Below are 24,203 nucleotides of genomic sequence, written 5' to 3' on the forward strand. Positions count from 1 at the left end.
ATAATCATAACCATCAGTATCAAGGGCTCATTGTTGGACCATCCATCTTTATTGGTCTTTGCCATTATGCTGGATAATTGTTGCTGTTTCATTGGAGAATGTGATAGAGCTCCCCTGGTTAGGAACTCAGTGCTCCCTCAGTTGTCATTTTTAACTGAAACCACTATGAAAATATCCAAACATTTTTATGTACACTGTATACATACATTGGAGAACTCCCTCCCAACCATGTGCCCTCTATCAATAACACCCCACACCAGTATTCCTCCTCTGTCATAGTTGAACATCTCTGTGGTCCAAAACTTTTTTTAAAAAGGAAGCCTAATATAGTGCCAGGTTCTATTAATAGTAAAATGGAATATAATGATAGATTTGAAGGTTAGATATAGAATACATACTAATTTAGAAAAACTAAATAAAGGAAAAATAAATTTGGTATCAAAAAATGAAAAAATGAAAGAGCTTTATTTTTGACATTTTGCCTTCCATCACTGCTATAGGTGTTGTCCTGTATGTAGAGTGGCAAGGCAATTTCTTCCATTTCTTCCTTACTGTCTACATCCTTTCTTTCTTTTTTCCCCCTAATTATTAATTTGTATTCACATGAGTTTTAGATCACAGTAATTCACATATACAATATATAGTATCCCCACATATCCAACATCAAACCCTTTGTCCCTCTCCAAACAACAGTTTTTTTATATGTTGATAATATATTTCCTGCAGCTGATGTACAGATATTGAAACAACAGCTTTCAAACACGGTTCCATTTGGGTTTACATTATGATTTATATTTCAGACTATACAATTTTCTAAATTTTTAGCTATCTTATGCTTTACATTATGATTTTCATTTTAGCCTATAGACTTTTATACATTTTTGGTGTAATTTGACATGTCCTATATCCATCATTGCATGATCTTGTGGAACACTTCCATTGCCCCACAGTTACACTGATTCCATCTATTCAACACCTCTTTCCCCCTCCCCTCAGGGCCCACTGTGACAATCAGTCTTTATTACTTGAAGGACCATATTCAGAGATACTTGCAGCAATGTTGAGGTCTTGACCTACTCGACTGCCCTAACCCATTTGGAGCCACCAATTCTCTTGAGAGATACAATTCCATCTGTTTGAGAAATAGGTTCTCCCCAGGATGTGGGTATACCTTCACTATCATTGTATGGGTCTCCACCCAATGATATAACCCACTATGACAAATGAGCACTCACACACTCCCTAGAAGCCTGCCCTGTGTCACATGACCTCTTTAAGCATCTAAAACAGGTAACCTTCCTTATTGTATTTTCTAAAGTGTTTTCTCTACATTATAATTTCAACCACATACCTGACAATCTCCTATGTTCAAGTGTTCCCCCACCCTCCCCCTAATTTCTTAGGTCATGTGACCCATCCTCCCTTCCCTAGCCCCCATTAAGCCCACAAAGCCCCACCCAAAGGTATCCCTATGCCCCCATTTTATCCCTTCCCTGTACAAATACTTACCTCCAGCTTATCATAGATTTCACCCATTTTGGTGTCAGCTTGCAACTTTCCTTTACCCCCCAACTTCCTTTAAGCTTATCATCCAGTCTCTAGCTCTCTGAGATAGCTTGGTTTACTTATTTCATATCATTGAGGTCATGTAGTATTTGTCCTTCAATACCTGGGTTGCTTCATTCAACATAAGGTTCTCATGATTCATCCATGCTATCACATGTGTTTGTAGTGTATTCTTTCTTATAGCTGAGTAGTATTCCATTGTATGTATATACCACATTTTATTTATCCATTCATCTGTTGATGGGCATAACCATTTCTTGAATCTTAGGCTGATTTTCAAAGTACTTCACTATCTGAACCATAGAATTCTTGACTTTTTCATTTTTACTACTTCTCCCTTCACAAACATACAAACTTATTAACTGTTATTCTAAGAAAACATAAAGAGAATCCCAATTTTTTAGTATTTCTCATGTAGTTTTCCTTTGTTTAAAATTTCTTTCTCATCTGCTATTGATTTAGGTCTTTTTTGGAGAGCTGAAGTTGCTTGGGTTTGCTTATATGAGTGTGGTTTTGATCACTCACTTCTATGAACTTACATCAATACCTATAATTTTTACATTTGTTATTCATGTTTAGTGCACATATTTTCAACAAACAGGCATTGCAAATGTGTGAAAGGAAGAGGAAATCTTTTGAGGCCAGCATGATGAGAGCATAAACAATGCATGCAACCTCCATTGGAAGAATTACACCTCATCTGGCTCTGCAGGGAATATATATAAGCACTGTATACCATCCAGTCTAATGCTTCCTCTAAGAAAATCATGAATGATTTCAATTCCAGGGTTTTCTGGGAACTCATTATTAAAGCCTGTTAAAGTGGATATTTGTTTGAATATCTAAAAATGCACCATCATTTAGTGCTAAAAATAAGTGCCCTTTAAAATAAAAAAGAAAACACCATATTCATGGTTTTTACTGTGAACAAAATCTGCATACAAAATCTAATACATTCAGGTTTCATCCTAGGCACAGATGAAGATAAGAAATCCTCCTCATTTTGCCACCACTGCACACACACATTTATACTCTTTTTGTGCACTGCTTCAACAGGGATAAGATTGTCATTGATCTAATAATCCATCTGGAGATACAAAACAAAATTTAACAGGTACATAATGAATAATCTAAATTTTAAAAAAGAAAAGTTAAAAATGATGTTCTAAGTTTGAACCAAATAAGTAATTTTCAAATCAGTTTTTCAACATAACAGATGAGAAAAAAATTGTTTTGAAATGTGGAAAATGTGTAAGGTTTTCTGGATGAAACTAATACAAAGCCTTTTAAAATGGATAATATTGGGATGCAATAGGATAGAAGAAGACTATTTTTACCTGTGGGACATATTATACTGATGAAAAGGAAACATGTGTGAGGAAGGAACATATATAATATAAAATTCAACATAGAGCATACATGTTCACTCAATGATTGAATTGTCAAAAATGAAATTATTTTCAAAGTGTATTTTGAATCATTACTTAAACCAACTGGCTTCAAGTCATTAATATTCATCATAAAACAAAAATACATTAAACAGAATACACAACATAAAAAAGTTACAGATTTGTTAAATTCTCTTTAGAAATATATAATTAAAAAAAGATAATTGATAAAACTTTTTAAACTCCTTAAGGTTCAACATGACAAAAATTCTAAGCTGCAATGACAAATGCTTTTTAGAAAGGTGAAGAACATTTGAAGTCATTTGGTCATTAGGAGAAATGACCATTGCATAGATTATGTGGATGACTTACTTGTCTTTATAAGAAGATCCAGAAAGGTCAGTATAGAAGTTATGCATAGAAAATGGGATTTGGAGCAAAACTTTAGAGATAATTGAGTGAAATAAAGTATTTGTCTTTGAAGTGGAAGTATTGAAATGTAGCTACAGGCTTTTAAGCAGAAAAAAAAAGTGATATTTTCAAATTCTATTTTGGAAATATTGATCTGGCAGTGATGTACAGTGGGTTGGGGATGACCCTGATGTCAAGAGTTCAAATATTGGATATTTGTAAAATTCTTCTCAGAAATGAATGCATTATAAACTAGGGTTGTATAGTGTGGATAGACTAATGACTAAAATAGCATAATAATTGAATAATGACTTTTATATGGAAAAGGGAATATGATAAATATGATTCCATTCTTCTAGATGAGAATCTAGGAAAATGTAACATGACAGAATATATTTCTCATTGTGAAACATTTTTGTGTGACTTACCAATCTTTCAATTCAAAATTTGTTTCACCCTCCCCTATATAAATGTTAGCCAAATGACATTCTCTTCTGTTGATTTGGAAATAATACCTTGGGCTTTAATAATGAGTTCCCAGAAAACCCTGAAATTGAAATTATTCATGATTTTCTTAGAAAAGGCATTAGACTGGATGGTATATGGCCCACATTAAGGGCAAAAATGAGTAGGGTGGACAAATAGGTCCCCATGATCTTTCAGTTCTTACATTTTTTGATTCTCAGATAAACTGTTTTAAACTTCTCATTTTTCTCTTAGCAGATGTTCCCCCTAGAGATATGGGAAGGGCCAATGACAGTACCCTGGTGGGTTTCATTGTTCTCAGTTTCTCAGACCACCCTCGCCTAGAGTCTGTGCTCTTTGTATTTGTCCTTTTCTTCTATCTCCTGATGCTTGTGGGAAACTTCATCATCATCATTACCTGGTACATGGATCCTCCTCTCCACACCCCCATGTACTTTTTCCTAAGTAACCTCTCTTTCCTGCACCTCTGCTTCACCACTAGCCTTGCTCCTCAAACCCTAGTTAACCTGGAGGACCAGAGAAGACCATCACTTATGGATGTTGTGTGATCCAACTCTACACCTCTCTAGCCCTGGGCTCTGCAGAGTGCATCCTTTTGGCTGTGATGGCCTTCCATCTCTATGCTGCTGCCTGCAAACCTTACACTATACTATGTAGTCATAATGAACATGTGGCTATGTCAGCAGCTGACATCCATCTCCTGGATGAGAGGTTTGGCCAATTCTTTGATTCATGCTACCTTCACCTTGCAGTTGCCTTTCTGTGGCAACCACCAGTTGGATCATTTTATTTGTGAAGTACCAGCTCTACTCAAATTGGCTTGTGTGGACACCACCATTAATGAATTGGTGCTTATTGTCATTAGTGTCCTGATCCTCCTAATCCCTCCAGCACTCAGCCTTATCTCCTATGGCTTCATAACCCAAGCCATTCTGAGGATCAAATCAGTGGAGGCAAGACATAAAGCCTGTAGCACCTGCTCCTCCCACCTCATTGTGGTGATCATTTTTTATGGCACATTATCTACATGTATCTCCAGCCAAGTGACAGTTACACCCGGGACTGAGGCAAATTTATCTCTTTTCTACACCATGCTGACTTCCATCTTAAATCCTATCATCTACACTGTAAGGAACATGGATGTGAAGGAGGCTCTGAAGAAACTTCTCTCAGGAAAACTGTGTTCCTCCAGATGTGATATGCAAGGAAGTGGTTACAAGTCATGTGCTTTTATCCAACTTTTATTTAGACAAACTCATAGTTCTTAATTTTACACCAGTTGAATTGGTGCTCTCTTATTTTATATATAAGGGCTTTCCCCTTTCTTATGTGTAATTATGCAAATTGAGTACATGTTTACTTAAATCAGAACTTGAGACATAGAAAAGAAAGCTCTGAGTGGATATAAGCTATCATACTTGCCAGCAATCTTTTATTTCTGCCACTTATTTTCCAATGCTTTAAAAAATCGAATGTTGCCAATTGTTTGCTTAGGAATTTTTTTCTTTTCATTGAATTTTTCAAGTTTTTTTTTCAGGTTTCTGATAAACAACCATCTTATATTTACTTATAAAATCTCCCATTAACATTTCATGCTGCAGAAGAAGAAAGTTCTGTATTTTACCTTAACCATGGTGGAAAAATATCTGCTCATAGTTCAGATTTAGTGATCAGTTGGATATCATACTAACTACTATTTCCCTTAATCCATTTATCATTAAGAATTCCAAGAAGGAGTGAGAGAAATGAAATGTACTAAATACATTATTTTTACATAAACTTAATGAACGTATCTGATTGTGTGGTCTGTAAGTCACTGACAGTGCATGGTAGATATAGGCATTTTAGGAGAGAAAATAATGAAACAATTTTATTCCAAGTCATTTAATATGTTAGGAGTATAAAAGTAATTGCAATTTAAAAAACACCAGTATATTCTTAATAGTGAATATTGTTAAGGATAATGAGGAAATGTTTGTTTTAGTCAAGTATTATAAAATTATCTCAGCAAATCAAGAAAATACTACAGATGAGATAGCACTGGCTTCTGATTTTTTTTTTTTTTGTAAGTAAACACACAGACACTCCTTCAAAGATACAGTGCCAATCTGGTTTGGCTGGGACAGGAATTCTCTAAGTGAGTGTCTGTGTGTTATAGTAGCTGAAAAAGAACATGGTGAACTCAGAAATATAATATAAATAGCTAAAGACAAATCTTATTGGATTGAGAATTAATTCAGTCTTTGTTCCTAGTATGTGCTATCTTAAAAAGAGTGTGATGAGTTATTGAAAAACTTTTTTCTGTGTTTTTGTGTAATTTACAAGAAAGCGGTGACTTTTCTCATAAATTAATTAAGGCTTTTCTGTTATCAAAATAGGCATGAACTAATGTGTATAATATGTTTTAGGTTGAAAGATATTGATTTTATTGTTAAATGGGTAGAATAAAGATTGGTGTAGCAAAAATGAGTATATCACACAATTAATATAAAGCCCATAAAATCAGCTTCAAAAGAAATAAGTACAAGCAATCTGTAACTTGCTTTTATCAAAAGATAGGGTTGAACCTTTCACATTATCAATAGCTTATAACATGAAAGAGCATTAATTACATAATTGGTTTATGTAAGGCCAAGCAGTTGGGTGCAATTACCTTATCAAGCTGACACAATAGTCTAACCATCACAAAGTTCTAACCTGTCAGTAATTGCATGCACATTTAGAGATGCATCAGAGTAAAACAGTATCCCGGCATGGAGATTTGGTTGCTCTTGTAACATATAGCATTTTCTAAAAATAACTAAAATTATGACTCATAACATTATAATGTTGTTTAATAACATGCAGATTATGATGAGGACTTAACATGGACATTGAGAACATTACCAAATCTCTATTAATTCCATACAATTTTAAAATATTTATATGAATAATATTTTATCCATACAGATTCAACCTACAAAAGGTTAGGAAATCCCTTTTGATTTGAAAACACTTCCCATGCAACTGGTAATATATTAATAAATTTAATTATTCCTCACATCTCTCTTTTACAAGGAGTGATAAAAAATCCTCTGTGACTTTCCAGAGTCCCACTAGAAAATGCCGAATACAATTTGAATATATATTAAACTATTATTTAGGGTTTGTCTTGGACCAGGCAAACTGCCAAGTCATCAGATTTGAATATTACATTTAATAGGAAACTGGGTCATAGTGAAACAAGATTTGATTACTTATTATCCAAGGGTAGAGAAGACATTTATTTTAAAAGTAAGCATTTTGTAAAATAATAAAGGATGATAAAGTCAATATAAACATCAAAAACTATATTCTGGTATGGTATAGAAATTTGTCTTATTGTCAGAATTCCAAAAGGGAAAAAAAGTTTCTATTTTCAAACCATGACCAGTATAGTAATCCAAGGCAACTTCATTATTTTAATAAAAAGAAAATCATACTCTAGTTTTTTGATGAATTCACTGTTTGATATGAAAGCTCTTAAAAATTACACATAAGTCTATCAAATCTTAGCATTGACTGCAACAAATAAAATTCATTTCTACAATCTTTCTATAGCATTCTACATTCATTTAACCTTTCTCCTACCCATTTTCTTTCTCATTTTTTAAAAAATCAGTCATTTTACTTTAGTACTATACAACACTCCTTTTCCTTAACAAAGTACATCCTACATACTTTATTTTTTTTTAAAGATTTATTTATTTATTTAATTCCCCCCCCCTCCCCTGGTTGTCTCTTCTTGGTGTCCATTTGCTTCGTCTTGTTTCTTTGTCCGCTTCTGTTGTCGTCAGTGGCACGGGAAGTGTGGGCGGCGCCATTCCTGGGTAGGCTGCTCTTTCTTTTCACGCTGGGCGGCTTTCCTCACGGGCGCACTCCTTGCGCGTGGGGCTCCCCCACGTGGGGGACACCCTTGCGTGGCACGGCACTCCTTGCGCGCATCAGCACTGCGCATGGCCAGCTCCACACGGGTCAAGGAGGCCCGGGGTTTGAACTGCGGACCTCCCATGTGGTAGACGGACGCCCTAACCACTGGGCCAAAGTCCGTTTCCCATCCTACATACTTTAGATATCTACCTCATACCTGCATACTGTGAGTTATCAAAAACATCTGTGAATTATCTTCAAACATCCTAAATAACACAATTATTCTTAAAATAAAGTTTGTCAAAGTAAGAACTCAATTTTGCTAGGCATAAACTTACATTTTACATCATTTTAAATATCTAATGTTAACTTATTTTATTAGTAAACCTATATGAATTTAAGGAGAACATACCTGAATAGAATATAATTGTAGGTTTTTATTGTAGTTAACACTGATAGTTTAGGAGACATAGCTGTTATAGGGAATTAATTTCTGAAACAGTTTTCTGGAGGCAAGCAGGAGAGGTCTGGTTCATTATTATGGCTAAGCTACAATTTAATTGCAGGTTTATAAAAGCACCCATCACTTTTCTATTTTTCCTCCATTGCAGATAAAAATCCTCTTTTTCTTTCATGACATTTCAAAATAAGGAACTATGTCAGGCTTTTAGTCAGGTTGCATTTGAAGTTGGTTGTTCATAATTTTAGACAATTACTACAATTGTTTAATTTGTCTAAAGCATAATCCTGGAAATTGGACAATGGTGCTAATGGATATTTTTCTTTACATACTGGACCTTCTGAAATTCAGCAATTTTATTCAATCCCCCATCTCAAGGATATAAATATGTTTTAATCATGATTTGTCTACTGTCTACTGTTGCAATAGTATTATTAGAGGAAAAATAACTCCAAATTGGGGAATTCCCTTGTATATTATAGTTGGTTTGTTTCTTTGATATCACCTATGAATAATTCTCTGAAAAAGTGATGATGTATCTCAAGATTAGTAGCATTCCTAATTTTTTCTGTCCCATATGATAAATTTAAGCAAACAGAATAGTATGAATGTATCTGAGTCTAGTGTTCATTCTACATAATTTTGTAGATACCTGAAAATCTGTGGTATATGAATCTAGATGCCAAAGATTGGAAATATAAAGATAATAAATTGATCTAATGTAGGTAACCAAGATTGAGATAGTTCTTGATCTCAATTTGAAAGGATAGCTAAGACATTTATAGGTAAAAGAGAGTTACAATTGTATTCTGTAGAAATCTTTAAGATAAAATAAAATAAATAAAAATGGTCCTAAAATCCAATGGAAATGTAGAGATCAACTGTGCAGTTTTTATGATGAATACTTTCTGAAACATATTAACTTGGTATTATGAACCAGCTACATTGCTTGCTGAACATTATAATATATTACTATGTATCATCTGTTTCACAATAGATGAGGAATAAATAATTTTGCTCAGTATGGTATTCTCCACATTTTAAAATTGTGAAGTAAATACTTTTTGGATATCCTGAGGAATAAGAAACAGAGAATACCCAGAAATCTCTCTAATGGCCAAGGCTATTCTACCAACCATGGTGGATTTTGAAGGTGAAGCTGTACAGTAAATTTAGCACAGTGAATCATAAGAATTTCTACAGTCTGGGATAAAGGGATATCCAATAAGATTAAGTGCTGATTTCTCACCAATACCCATGGAGGCAAGAAGACAGTGCTATGATATCTTTAAGATACTGCAAGACAAAAACTTACATCTAAGATTCTTATACCTTAGGAATATTATCTTTAAAAAATGAGGTCGAGTTTAGAATATTCACAAACAGAAACTGAGAGAATTTCTAACCAAGAGACCAGATTTTCAAGAAATAATAAAGGGTGTACTAGAGCCTGAAGAGAAAAGACAGGAAAGAGAGGCCTGGAAGACAGTCTAGAAATGAAGATTATAATAATAAAAGTAACTAAAAGTGTCAAAAGAGTAGTGAAAATAAAATATGACAGATAAAACCCAAATATGTAGGAATAAACTTAACTAATGATGTAAAGCACTTGTAATCAGAAAACTACAGCTCATTGTTAAAAGGAATTAAAAAAGACCTAAATAATTGGAAGAACATTCCATGATCACAGATTGGAAGACAAAACATCATTAAGATGTTAATTCCTGGCCTATGGTGTGGACATTGACCATGAGGTGCAGCGGTGCTCAGAGATATATTCACCAAGTGCAATGAATGTCTCATGATGAAGGAGGTTGTTGTTATGGAGGGAGGAGTGGGGTGAGGGGGGTGGGGGTATATGGGGACCTCATATTTTTTAATGTAATATTAAAAAATAAAGACAAAAAAATGTCAATTCCATTCAAGTTGATATTCAGATTCAATGCAATTCCAATAAAAATTCCACCAACATTTTAAAAATAATTTGAAAACACAGTTAGCAAACTTACTTGGAAAAGTAAGGGGTCTGAATTGCCAGAAACATCTATAAAAGGAAAAGTGAGACTGGAGGACACTCATCTCTGGTATTTAAATCATATTACCTAGCTACAGTGGTAAAAAGAGCATGGTACTGGCATAAAGACAGACATATAGACCAATGACCAAATTGATGGTTCAGAAACAGACCCTTACATGTATAGTCAAGTGATTTTTGACTAGCCTGTCAAACCCACACAGCTTGGGCAGAACATTTCAATCAATATATGGTGCTGAGAGAAATGGATATCCATAGCCAAAAGAAGTAAAGAAAACCCTTATCTCACACCTTATCCAAAAATTATCTCAAAATGAATAAAAAATCTAAATATAAAAGGAAGAACCATAAAGTTTCTAGAGGAAAATGTAGGAAAATATCTTCAAAGACCTGGTGGTAGGTGATGAATTCTTAAAGGAGATAAGACAAGGACTGAGATAGACTACTGATGTTTAATATATGTAGAAGTTTTAATTAGTTTTAGTGTAAAAGTGTAGAAATGTACAGAGTTGATTACATGTAGTTGAAATATAGTGAGAAGCAGCTGGTTTATAAATGGGGATGTGGTTGAAAATGGTAGTCTAAGGATATAAATGCCAATTGACAGAATGCTAGAGAATAATCTAGGAACTGAACAGCACAGTAAACCAAGAGGTGGACTGAGAAGTGTGGTTGATGGTACAGATGCAAGAATGTCCTCTGTTAGCTAGCACAAATGTATTTCACTATTGCAGGTGGTGGGAATGTGGAGAAGCATGGGAAAAATACATCTGGTAGACTGCGGTTAGCAGTAGTAATGTAATATTCTTGCATCTATGCCAAAGAAGTAGTTTGTTGATGATGGGGTAGTATGGAAAATGTGTACCAAATGTACACTATGGATGTGGTAATAATCAGATTATGAGATAATCTGTAATAAATGTTCCACCACAGTATAGTGTGTTGATATAGGGGTGTTGTTTGGGAATTCTGCACATGTGCATGATTGTTTTATAATTACAACTTCTGTCATAAAAATATATTTAAAAAATAATAATCGAGTCTGTTGGGCAAAAAATACACCAAATGTAAGATAAGGATTATAATTAGTAGTAAGATTTTGACAATATTCTTTCATAATATGTAAGAAATGTCTCCCGACAATTCAAGGTGTTGGTGAAGGGTAGATGTATGGGATCCCTGTATGATGTTAAGCATGTTTGCTCTTTAAATTCACAATTTTTACTATATATACTTATTGTTTATGTATATTCATATATAAATGATATAAAATAATAATAATAACAGGGTGAGTGGGGGGAAAATATGTTGGTTAGTAGTAATATTTTGAGGATGGTCATTTATCATTAGCTAAAAATGTTTAACAACAATGCAAGGTATTGGTAGTAGGGAGAGGTATGAGAGTCCGGTATGATGTTACATATGCTTGTTTTATAAGTTCACAACTCTTACTATACACTTATTGTTTATGTATGTTTATGTATGAGTGATATACTTCAATAAATTAAAAAAGAATAAACTTGCAAAAAATAAAATAAATAGTAAATAATAATAATAATAAAACTTGTCCTTTGAGTATAAAGGTGAATAAACTATTGCCTAACACAAGATCCTGAAGTTGCTTCCCTGTGTTTATTTCTAAGAGCTATATAGTTCTGTTTCTTATATGTAGGTCTTTGTTGCATTGTGATTTGGTTGCTGTATATGGTGAGAAGTAGGGAACCACCTTCATCCATTTGTACATAGACATAGAGTTTCCCAAGGCCATTTTTTGGAGAAACTATTATATCCTCATTGAGGGGACCAACAGTTGGCAATAAATATGAAGGCTGACAATTGAACTCAATTTCAATGGTTAGTATGTCTCTCCTTATGCCAGTACCATGCTGTTTTGATTATGATGGCTGTGTAATAATTTTTAAGATTGGGAAATGTGAGTCAAGAAACTTCATTTTTGTTTTTCAAGATGGTTTTGTCTATTTGAGGAAACACTCTTCCATATAAATTTGATGATTGGCTTTTCCATTTCAGCAAAGAAAGTTGTTGTATTTTATTGGGATTGCACTGAATGTATAAATTACTTTAGGTGAAGTGTTTTAAAATGTTCCAGGGTTGAATGTGGTGTTCCATCAAGAGCTAGTTATTTTTCTTTAATGTGGGAATTATTAGTGGAATTTTATTTTAGTAGCAAACCCTACATATTTAACATAACACAAAGGACAAGTATTAAAACAATATTGAGTGGCAGATTTGGCCCAGTGGTTAGGGCATCTATCTACCACATGGGAGGTCCGCGGTTCAAACCCCAGGCCTCCTTGACCTGTGTGGAGCTGGCCCACATGCAGTGCTGATGCACATAAGGAGTGCCCTGCTGCACAAGCGTGTTCCCCACTTAGGGGAGACCCACACGCAAGGAGTGCACCCCGTAAGGAAAGCCACCAAGCGTGAAAGAAAGTGCAGCCTGCCCAGGCATGGTGCCACACACACGGAGAGCTGACACAGCAAGATGATGCAACAAAAAAAGAAACACAGATTCCCATGCTGCTGACAACAGCAGAAGTGGACAAAGAAGACGCAGCAAGTAGACACAGAGAACAGACAACCGGGGTGGAGGGAGGGAAGGGGAGAGAAATAAATAAATAAATAAATCTTTTAAAAAAACAATATTGGTATTTCTCAAACTGATCTAACTGATTTAAATGTGTGAAAATTTTCTGGATGAATAAATTCAATTGCTCAGAGAAATCTGAAGAGAAGAAAATGAAAACAATATATTGTAATGCCTAAACTACAAGGGTTATGAATACAAATCAACTCTAAATTTGTTTAGATTTTATTCCAGTATAAACAAATCTCATTATTAAGGACCACACATAATAATAATTATGACATGATGGACATAAAACAGTATATATCATGTAATGTATTCTTATTTACATTACATATACAAAAATTAGTATTCAGCATTTTGTCATTGATTTGTATCAGTTCAATTAAAGAAGGAAGGAAGGAAGGAAGGAAGGAAGGAAGGAAGGAAGGAAGGAAGGAAGGAAGGAAGGAAGGAAGGAAGGAAGGATTCAACGAAATCATTCTTTTTAACATATTGGGCACCCCCAGGGTGGGAGTCAAACTCCTCCCTGCTCTTTATGTGGGTCTCCCACTGATACAATACACTATCACACTCGTACATTCTCTAGAAGACTAGCCCAGGTCACCTGTTCACAAATGCCCTCATCCAACTCCCAAAACCAGTAATCCTTGTCATATTGCCAAAAAAGATTTTTCAGCATTGTAGTTTCAACCAGGTACCCACCAATTCCCAGTGTTCACCTGCTCCCTTCCCCAAACCTCTCCCTACTTCCATGGAGCATCCCAACCATCCTCCCCACCCTACATCCTCCCCACCCTATCCCCAATCAAGCTTGCACCACTCATCCCAATAGCATCCCTACACACCTGCCATATCCCTTCTCTGTACAACTACTCAATTTCACTTTATCATAGATTTCACCCATTTCTATTTCCTATAACCCTATCTTTCAGACTCTAGTCCTCTATTGACTCAATTTGCTTAGTTTCATATCAGAGAGGTTGTGTAATATTTGTCCTTCAATGTCTGGCTTGCTTCATTTAACATAAGGTCCTCAAGATTCATCCATGTTATCCTGTGGATTAGTATTCTATTCTTTCTTACAGCTGAGTAGTATTCCATTCTATGTACATATCACATTTTTATATGCAGTCATCTTTTGATGAGCAAAAGTTGATGATTGCAACTTTTGGCAACAGTCAATGGTGCTATGAACATTGGTGTGCATATATCTCTTCATGTCCTTGCTTTCAGTTCTTCTGGATATGTACCCAGCAGTGAAATTTCTGAGTCATATGGCAGATCTATAGTTAATTTTTTGAAGAACTGCCAAACTGTCTCCATAATGGCTGGACCATTCTACATTCCCACCAGCAGTGGAAGAGGGTTCCCATTCCTCCACATCCTCTCCAAACACTTGTACTCCTCTGTTTTTTTAATGGCTGCCAGTCTAATGGGTGTAAGATGGTATCTCATTTTAGTTTTATTTGCATTTCCCTAATAGCTAGTGATGTTGAACATCTTTGCATGTGCTTTTTAGTCATTGTATTTCTTCTCTGGAGAAATGTCTGTTCAAATCACTTGCCCATTTTAAAAATGGGTTGTCTTTTTATTTTAAGATATATTAGGCACCTACCAGATACATGGTTATCAAATACTTTCTCCCATTGGACAGGCTGCCTTTTCACTTTCTTGACAAACTCCTTTGAGGTGCAAAAGTTCTAATTTTGAGGAGGTCCCATTTATCTCTTTGTTCTTTTGCTGCTTGTACTTTGGGTGTGAAGTTCATGAAGACATTTTCTATTACAAAGTCCTATAGATGCTTCCCTACATTATCTTCCAGGATCTATAAGGTCTTGCCTCTTTTATTTAAATCTTTGATCCATCTTGAGTTGATTTTTGTATAAGATATGAGATGGTGTTCCTCTCTCTTTCTTTTAGGTATGAATATTCAGTTCTCCAAGCACCATTTGTTGAAGATACCATTCTCTCCCAATTGATTGGACTTAGTAGCATTGTCAAATATCAGATGACTGTATATATGAGGATCTATATCAGAACTCTCAATTCAGTTTCATTGGTAAGTATGTCTATCATTTTGCCAGTACCATGCAGTTTTGACCACTGTACCTTTGTAGTATGATTTAAAGTCAAGTAGTGTGATTCCTCTAATTTTATTTTATTTTTTCAATATGCCTTTGGTATTTAGGACCTCTTCCCCTTCCAAATAAATTTTATAGTTATTTTTTCCTATTCAGTAAAAAATGCTGTATTGATTTTTATTGGGAGTGCAGTAAATCAGATTAATTTGGGTAGGATAGACATCTTAATGAAGTTAATTCATCCTATCCATGAATAGGGAATATTCTTCCATTTATCTAAGTCTTCTTTGATTTCCTTTAACAGTGTTGTGTAGTTTTCTTTTTTTTTTTTTCCTTTTTTTTTTTAAATATTTATTTATTATTATTATTTTTAATTACATTAAAAAAAATATATGAGGTCCCATTCAACCCCACCGCCCCCGCCCCCCACTCCCCCCACAGCAACACTCTCTCCCATCATCGTGATACATCCATTGCACCTGGTAAGTTCATCTCTGAGCATCACTGCACCCCATAGTCAATGGTCCACATCATAGCCCAGACTCTCTCACGTTCCATCCAGTGGGCCCTGGGGGGATCTACAGTGTCCCGTAATTGTCCGTGAAGCACTATCCAGGACAACTCCATGTCCCGAAAACGCCTCCACATCTCATCTCTTCCTCCCGTTCCCCACACCCAGCAGCCCCCATGGCTACCGTTCCCACACCCATTCCACATTTTCTCTGTGGACATTGGATTGGTTGTGTCCATTGCACACCTATGTCAAGTGAGGGCTTAGATTGCACATGGGTACTGGATGCACTCTTCCCGCTTCTAGTTGTAGACACTCTAGGCTCCATGTTGTGGTGGTTGACCTTCTTCAACTCCATGTTAGCTGAGTGGAGTAAGTCCAATAAGTCAAAGTGTAGGAGCTGAAGTCTGTTGAGGCTCTGGGCCTGGGTGTCATATTATCAGTCCAGAGATTCAAATCCCCTACATATATCTTAAACCCAGCACCAACTACAATTCCAATAAAGTAGCATGCAAGTCTTGTGAAAAGAGATCCCCTCTGAGTCCATTTCCATCATGCAGAAACACCAGCTCCAAAGAAGGGCCATCTGTCATGGCAGTGAACCCCTTCTGCCATGACCATAGAACCCGTGGGTCTCTTTATCCCTCAAAAGAACCAATACCTGGGGTTGTATCTACCTTATCTGTCTCTTAGACTCTGTTCAGTTGTACATAGGGGCATTCCTTCTGACAACCTCCAGACTCTTTTTTAGAGACTCACAGCCTTATAATCTCATTTCTCCTTTCCATTTCCCCCTTACATTAGGTCAAACCGCTTCCCGAAGTCATGTTATTATATGTAGACAGGTATATTCTGCTGTTCCGCATTGAATCTTTAATTCAAGGTCATTTTCTAGTTGCTTCTTCAGCTGGTATGTGGTAGTGATCCCTCGGTGCCAGGGAGGCTCATCCCCGGGTGTTGTGTCCCACGCTGGGGGGAATGCATCACATCTACACGCTGAGTTTGGCTGTGAGAGTGGCCACATTTGAGTAACATGAAGGCTGTCAGGAGGAAACCCCCAGGCACAATGCTACTCTAGGCCTTGTTCTTATTGCAGGTGCATAGGCTCAAAAGTGTAGCCATTAGTATCACGAGCCCACTGTTGGGCCCTCCTTCCTTCCTGGTTCTTGCCGTTGCACCTGGAGGATTGCCGCTGCTCTCCCAGGGCCCACAACAGTGACCCCCCGGCCAGGAGCCCAGTACCCCCCCAGCTGTTGTTTTTAATTGTTTCCACTATGAGTATATATAGACATTACCATATACCCTGGGCATATGCCCTGTATAACTCCCTGTCAACCATATATATCCTGTCAATAACATCCCATATCAGTATTCCTCCGCTGCCATTGTTGAACCACTCTGTGATCCAAAACTTCCCGTAAAGTGAGTCCCAACATAATGTCAGCTTCAGAAGAGTCTTAGATCACCAAAATTCATATATACAATATACAGTATTTCCCCAGATCCACCATAAAACCTTTTCCCTTCCACAGCAATAATCTTTTAACTTATTCATATCATATTTCCTGAAACTGATGTACAGATTCTGAAACTATAGTTTTCAAACAAGGTAACATTTGTGCTTACTATGTGGTCCATACTTTAGGTTGTACAGTTTTCTAAATTTTTTAGTTATCCTATGTTTTGTCTTATGGTTTTCATTATTAGTCTGTCATCCCCTATATGTTTTTGGTGTAATATTAGCTGTTTTATATTCATCCTCGTGTACTCTCACATAACTCCTCTTTTGCCCCCTTATTTACCTTTGTTCCATCCATTGCACGTCCATTTTCCCCTCCCCTTAGGGCCCACAACGCCTGCCAATCTAATGCCCTGGGAGCCGTCCTTTCTCACGGGAGATACAGTTCTCTCTATTCGACGGCATTAGTCTTCCCCAGGATTTGGGTCCACCCCACCCAATGGTAGAACCCACCTTGGCAAAATGAGCCTTCAGCTATTCCCTCCGGAGTCCGTCCCGCATCAGACCATACCCCCTGAGCGTCCTAACCAGGTAACCCTCCTACTTATACTTTGATACGTTTTACTCAACATTTAGTTCTCAATGAACTTCTGGCACTCTCCCATGTTTGTATGTTGCCCCTCCCTCCCACCTATTTCTTGGACCATATTACCCCTCTTCCCATCCCCAGCCCCCCTCAAACCCAGAAAACCCCACCCGAAGGTAACCCCTTGCCCCCATTTTGTCCCTTCTTTGTGCTCATACTTACCCCCAGCTCATCACAGATTCCACCCCTACAGACATTAACTCACATCCTTCCTCCACCCCCCGATTTCCAGTAAGCCACTTTTCCAGACTCTAGCTCTCTGAGGCAGTTAACTTATTTCATATCATTGAGGTCATATAGTATTTGTCCTTCAATGCCTGGGTTGCTTCACTCAACATAAGATTCTCAAGGTTCATCCATGTTATCACGTGCGATTGTAGTGTATTGGTTCTTACAGCTGAGTAGTATTCCATTGTGTGTATATACCACATTTTATTGATCCACTCATCTGTTGATGGACTTTTGGATTGATTCCAACTTTTGGCGATGGTGAACAATGCTGCTATGAACATTGGTGTACATATATCGGTTTGTGTCCTTGTTTTCAGATCTGATGGGTATATACCCAGCAGTGGTATTGCTGGGTCATATGGCAAATCTATGGCTAGTTTTTTGAGAAACTGCCAAACTGTCCTCCAGAATGGTTGGATCCTTCTGCATTCCCACCAGCAATGGATGAGTGTTCCCCTTTCTTCACATCCTCTCCAGCATTTGTATTCTACTGTTTTTTTCATGGCTGCCAATCTTATGGGAGTAAGATGGTATCTCATTGTAGTTTTGATTTGCATTTCCCTGATAGCTAGGGATTTGGAGCATTTTTTCATGTGCTTTTTAGCCATTTGTATTTCTTCTTTGGAGAAGTGTCTGTTTAAATCTTTTTCCCATTTTTTAACTGGGTTTTTTATCTTTTTGTTTTCAAGATCTATGAGTTCTTTATATATGCAAGTTATAAGTCTCTTATCAGATATATGGTTGCCAAATATTTTCTCCCATTGTGTGGGTTCCCTTTTTACTTTCTTGACAAACTCCTTTGAGGTGCAGAAGGCTTTAATTTTGAGGTAGTCCCATTTATCTATTTGTTCTTTTGCTGCTCGTGCTTTTGGTGTGATATTCATGAAGCCATTTCCTATTACAAGGTCCTGTAGATGTTTCCCTACACTGCTTTCTAAGGTCTTTATGGTCTTGGCTCTTATATTTAGGTCTTTGATCCATCTTGAGTTGATCTTTGTATAAGGTGTGAGATGGTAATCCTCTTTCATTCTTCTACATATAGCTATCCAGTTCTCCAGGCACCATTTGTTGAATAGGCCATTCTCTCCCAGTTGTGAGGGTTTGGTGGCTTTATCGAATATTATATGGCTGTATACATGAGGTTCTATATCTGAACTTTCAATTCGATTCCATTGGTCTGTGTGTCTCTCCTTATGCCAGTACCATGCTGTTTTCACTACTGTAGCTTTGTAGTATGTTTTGAAGTCAGGAAGTGTGATTCCTCCTATTTCGTTTTTCTTTTTCAATATGTCTTTGGCTATTTGGGGCCTCTTTTTATTCCAAATAAATTTCATAGTTAGTTTTTCTAGTTCCTTAAAGAAGGCTGTGTTGATTTTTATTGGGATTGCATTGAATGTGTAGATCAGTTTTGGTAGGATAGACATCTTAATAATATTCAGTCTTCCTATCCATGAGCAGGGAATATTCTTCCATTTATTTAGGTCTTCTTTGATTTCCTTGAACAATCTTGTATAGTTCTCGATGTATAAGTTTTTTATCTCTTTAGTTAAATTTATTCCTAAGTATTTGATTTTTTTATTTACTATTGTGAATGGTATTTGTTTCTTGATTTCCTCCTGATCTTGCTCATTATTGGTGTATAGAAATGCTACTGATTTTTGCGCATTGATCTTATAACCTGCGACTTTGCTAAACTCATTTATGAATTCTAGGAGCTTTGTTGAAGATCTCTCAGGGTTTTCTATATATAGGATCATGTCATCTGCAAATAGTGAAATTTTGACTTCTTCCCTTCCAATTTGAATGCCTTTTATATCTGGTTCTTGTCTCAGTGCTCAAGCCAGTACTTCCAAGACAATGTTAAATAGGAGCGGAGACAATGGGCATCCTTGTCTTGTTCCTGATTTTAGAGGGAAGGATTTCAGGACTTCGCCATTGTAAACAATGTTGGCTTTAGGTTTTTCATATATACTCTTTATCATGTTCAAAAAGTTTCCTTGTATTCCGATCTTTTGGAGTGTTTTTATCAGGAAGGGGTGCTGTATTTTGTCAAATGCCTTTTCTGCATCTATAGATATAATCATGTGGTTTTTTTCTCTCAATCTGTTTATATGGTGTATTATATTGATTGTTTTTCTTATGTTGAACCATCCTTGCATACCTGGGATAAATCCCACTTGGTCATGGTGTATAATTCGTTTAATGTGTTGTTGAATACGATTAGCAAGTATTTTGTTAAGTATTTTTGCATCTAGGTTCATTAGAGAAATTGGTCTGTAATTTTCCTTTCTTGTGGTGTCTTTGTTTGGCTTTGGTACTAGGGTAATGTTGGCATCATAGAAGGAATTAGGCAGTGTTCCTTCTGTTTCAATTTTTTGGAATAGTTTCAACAGGATTGGTGTTAGTTCTTTCCGGAATGTTTTGTAGAATTCACCTGTGAAGCCGTCTGGCCCTGGGCTCTTCTTAGTTGGGAGATTTTTAATGACTGATTCTATCTCTTTGCTTGAGATTGGTTTGTTAAGATCATCAATTTCTTCTTTCGTCAGTATGGGCTGCTTATGTGTTTCTAGGAATTTGTCCATTTCCTCTAAATTGTCATTTTTGTTGGAATATAGTTTTTCAAAGTATCCTCTTATGATAGTCTTTATTTCTGTGGGGTCAGTGGTGATATCACCTTTCTCATTTCTTATTTTGTGTATTTGCATCTTTTCTCTTTTTTTCTTTGTTAGTCTCGCTAAAGGTTTGTCAATTTTGTTGATCTTCTCAAAAAACCAGCTCTTGGTCTTGTTTATTTTTTCAAGTGCTTTCTTATTTTCTATTTCATTTAGTTCTGCTCTTATCTTTGTTATTTCCTTCCTTCTTCTTCCTGTTGGGTTACTTTGTTGTTGTTTTTCTAATTCCTTCAAATGTGCAGTTAATTCTTCAATTTCTGCTCTTTCTTCTTTTTTGATATATGAATTTATGGCTATAAATTTCCCTCTCAGTACCGCTTTTGCTGCATCCCATAAATTTTGGTATGTTGTGTTATCATTATCATTTGTTTCAAGGTAGTCATTGATTTCTTTTGAGATTTCCTCCTTGCCCCACTGTTTTTCTAAGAGTGTGCTCTTTAATTTCCAAATTGTCGTGTGAAGTCTGGGTCTCTGTCCCTTGCAAATTTCCAGCTTGACTCCACTGTGGTCAGAGATATTGTTTTGTATGATTTCGATCTTTCTGAATTCATTAAGCCTTTCTTTGTGGCCTAGCATATGGTCAATCTTGGAGAATGTTCCATGTGCATTTGAGAAAAATGTATATCCTGCTGTGTTTGGGTGTAATGATCTATATATGTCTATTAGATCCAGCTCTTCTAATATACTGTTCAAATGTTTTGTTTCTTTAGTGATTCTCTTTTGAGATGTTCTGTCCAGAGTTGATAGTGGTGTATTAAAATCCCCCACTATAATTGTAGATGCATCTATTCTTTCACTTAGTTTTTCCAGCGTTTGCCTCACATATTTAGAGGCGCCCTTGTTAGGAGCATAAATATTTATGATTGTTCGATCTTCTTGACAAATTGTCCCTTTCACTAAAATATAGTACCCTTCTTTGTCTCTCACAATTGTTTCGCATTTAAAGTCTATTTTGTCTGATATTAATATAGCTACTCCTGCCTTTTTTTGGTTGTTGTTTGCTTGTATGATTGTTTTCCAGCCATTCACTTTCAACCTCCATGAGTCTCTGGGTCTAAGATGTGTCTCTTGTAGGCAGCATATAGATGGGTCGTATTTCCTTATCCAGTGTCCCAGTCTGAATCTTTTGATAGGTGAGTTTAATCCATTGACATTCAGTGTTATTACGTTTAGAGAGTTATTTATGGTAGCCATATTTTGGTTGGATTTGTGTTTGTTATATTTTGCTTGTATTATTTTATTTTCCCCTTCTATTTTTGTCTTTCTTGTTGCTTTTACACTCTCCTCCATTTCTGACTGCCCTGTTTTTTCCTTTCTTCCTGCAGAATTCCCTTAAGAATTTCTTGAAGGGGAGGTTTCTTGTTGATATACTCTTTCAGTTTCTGTTTATCTGTGAATATTTTGAACTCTCCATCATTTTTGAATGCTAGTTTAGCTGGATAGAGTATTCTTGGTTGGAGATTTTTTTCCTTTAGTACCTTGACTATATCATACCACTGCCTTCTTGCCTCCATCGTTTCAGATGAGAAATCAGCACTTAATCTTATGGAGTTTCCCTTGTACGTGATTGTTTTCTTTTCTCTTGCTGCTTTTAGAATTTTTTCTTTGTCTTGAGCATTGGATAATTTGACAAGTATATGTCTTGGGGTGGGCCTGTTGGGGTTTATGACCAGTGGAGTGTGCTGTGCTTCTTGAATATGTACATCTGTTTCTTTCAGTAGATTTGGGAAGTTTTCATTCATTATTTCCTGCAACACTCCTTCTGACCCCTTTCCCTTCTCTTCTCCTTCTGGAATGCCTATAATACGTATGTTTGAGCGTTTTGCGTTATCATTCAGGTCCCTAAGTTCTATCTGGATTTTTTCTACCTTTTTATTGACCACTTCTACTATCTGTTTGATTTCCAATGCACTGTCTTCCACATCACTAATTCTCTGCTCTGCCTCTTCTAGTCTGCTGATATTTGCTGCAAGTGTATTTTTGATTTCTTGAATTGTGTTGTTCATTTCCATCATATCTGTTATTTTTTTGCGCATGTCTGCAATTTCCCCTCCAAGTGTTGTCTTCACGCTGTTAACCTCTTTCATTACTTCATCAAATTTGTCGGTGATAAATGTTCTGAGATCTTTCATTGCTTGTGCGAAGTCCTGCCCCCCTTCCTGATTTTCAGTTTGTTGATTGGATTCAGCCATGTTTTCCTGATTACTGGTTTGGTTTGTAGATTTTTGTTGCTGTCTTGTCAACATTTTTTCTTGACGGGTTTAATCAGTTCCTTAGCTTCTTTGTCTAGTCTTGGAGATTAATTAGCTGTTGTTTTTGCGTAAGTGTTATATCTTCTCTTTGTCACTTTGTTCTTCTTATTCCAATTTCTTATTGCTAGTTAAGCTCACTTTAAAGGAAAGTATTAGTGCTGGGGAAAGGCAATTGTGTAAGGGAGGAAAAAGTGTGAAGTAGTATTGGTGATATATGTTTACAAAGCAACAATATGAGTTCTGGGAGGATGGAGGTTAGATCATGTAAATTGTGTAGAGTTATAGTAGTAGGAAAGTACCTATAATGAGGTAGACGACTGAATATGGGAGGAATGTGGTACGTACTAAGAGGCTATTGTTTTCATGAGAGAGGGAAAGAGAAAAGAAAGGTAATAGTTTCAGGGACGAATACCAGATGGAAAACTAAACAAAGGTATTAGAAATTAAGAGTTAGACATTTTGTGGATCAAAGAAAGGGAGATGGAATATAGGAGAGATAGCAGATGGTGGAGGATATCAAGTTGTAGGGGAAAGGGGATAGTGTAGATAGGCTAAATCTATTCACAGAGAAATGAGGCAGTGGAGGGTGAGGAAACCCAGCAAATGTGAGGTATTTCCTGTAGGACCTATTGTATTGTTAAGGTAAAATAGTATAAGAAGAATATTGGGGACAAGAAAGAGAGGATTGAAAAAAAAAAAAGAACAACAACAACAACAACAAAAAAAAAAAAAAATTAAAAAAAAAAACCAAAGAACAGAAACCCTGCCGCCAGGCTCGGCTGGGCTCAGCTGGGCTCCGGTCCCCCACCCGCCGCCCGCCGCGGCTCGGCTGGGCTCGGCTGGGCTCGGCTGGGCTCGGCTGGGCTCGGCTGGGCTCGGCTTTCCCGCCCGCCGCCCGGCGCGGCGCAGCGCGGCTCGGCTCTCCCGCTCGCCGCCCAACGCGGCACGGCTGGGCTCGGCCGAGCTCAGCTGGGCTCCGCCCCTCCACCCGCCGCGGCTCGGCCGGACTCGGCTACCCTGGCCGCCGCCCACCGGGGCTCCGCGCGGTGCTAGCTGCCTCGGCTCCACCTACCCAAGGAGGGAATCCTCCACACGTAGCTGGGATCTCCGTGTATATTTCACAGATGGATCCTCTCTGTTACCTTCCCTCCAAATCGATGTCCAGACACCTCCGGACCAGGAAAAATCCCGAAACAGCCGGTCCCAAAGAGTCTCCGATGCCTCCCAGCCAATTCCCCCCAGGAGCTAGTAACCGGGAAGTTCACTCAGCCGCCATCTTGCTCCCCCTCCTGAAAAGTCCCAATTTATATCTTATAGACCAGTCCTTTCCGTTACCTTCCCACCAAATCGATGTCCAGACACTTCCTGCCCTGAAAAAATCCTGAAAAAGCCTGGTCCCGGAGAACCTCCAGCGGTGCCCAGCTGCCTCTTCCCAGGAGAGACGGCAAGGCAAGCTCACTCAGCCACCATCTTGCCGGAAGTCCCTAGTTTTCTGTGTATAAGTCA

General features: G+C 37.1%; 1 pseudogene; it reads left to right on the plus strand.

Annotated features, from left to right (window-relative positions):
- The first annotated feature begins 4,105 nt into the window (after positions 1-4,105).
- Positions 4,106-5,119, plus strand: LOC139436517 (olfactory receptor 2G3-like; annotated as a pseudogene).
- Positions 5,120-24,203: the final 19,084 nt, after the last annotated feature.

The sequence above is a fragment of the Dasypus novemcinctus genome, chromosome 15 (assembly GCF_030445035.2).
Source record: "Dasypus novemcinctus isolate mDasNov1 chromosome 15, mDasNov1.1.hap2, whole genome shotgun sequence".
NCBI lineage: Eukaryota > Metazoa > Chordata > Mammalia > Cingulata > Dasypodidae > Dasypus > Dasypus novemcinctus.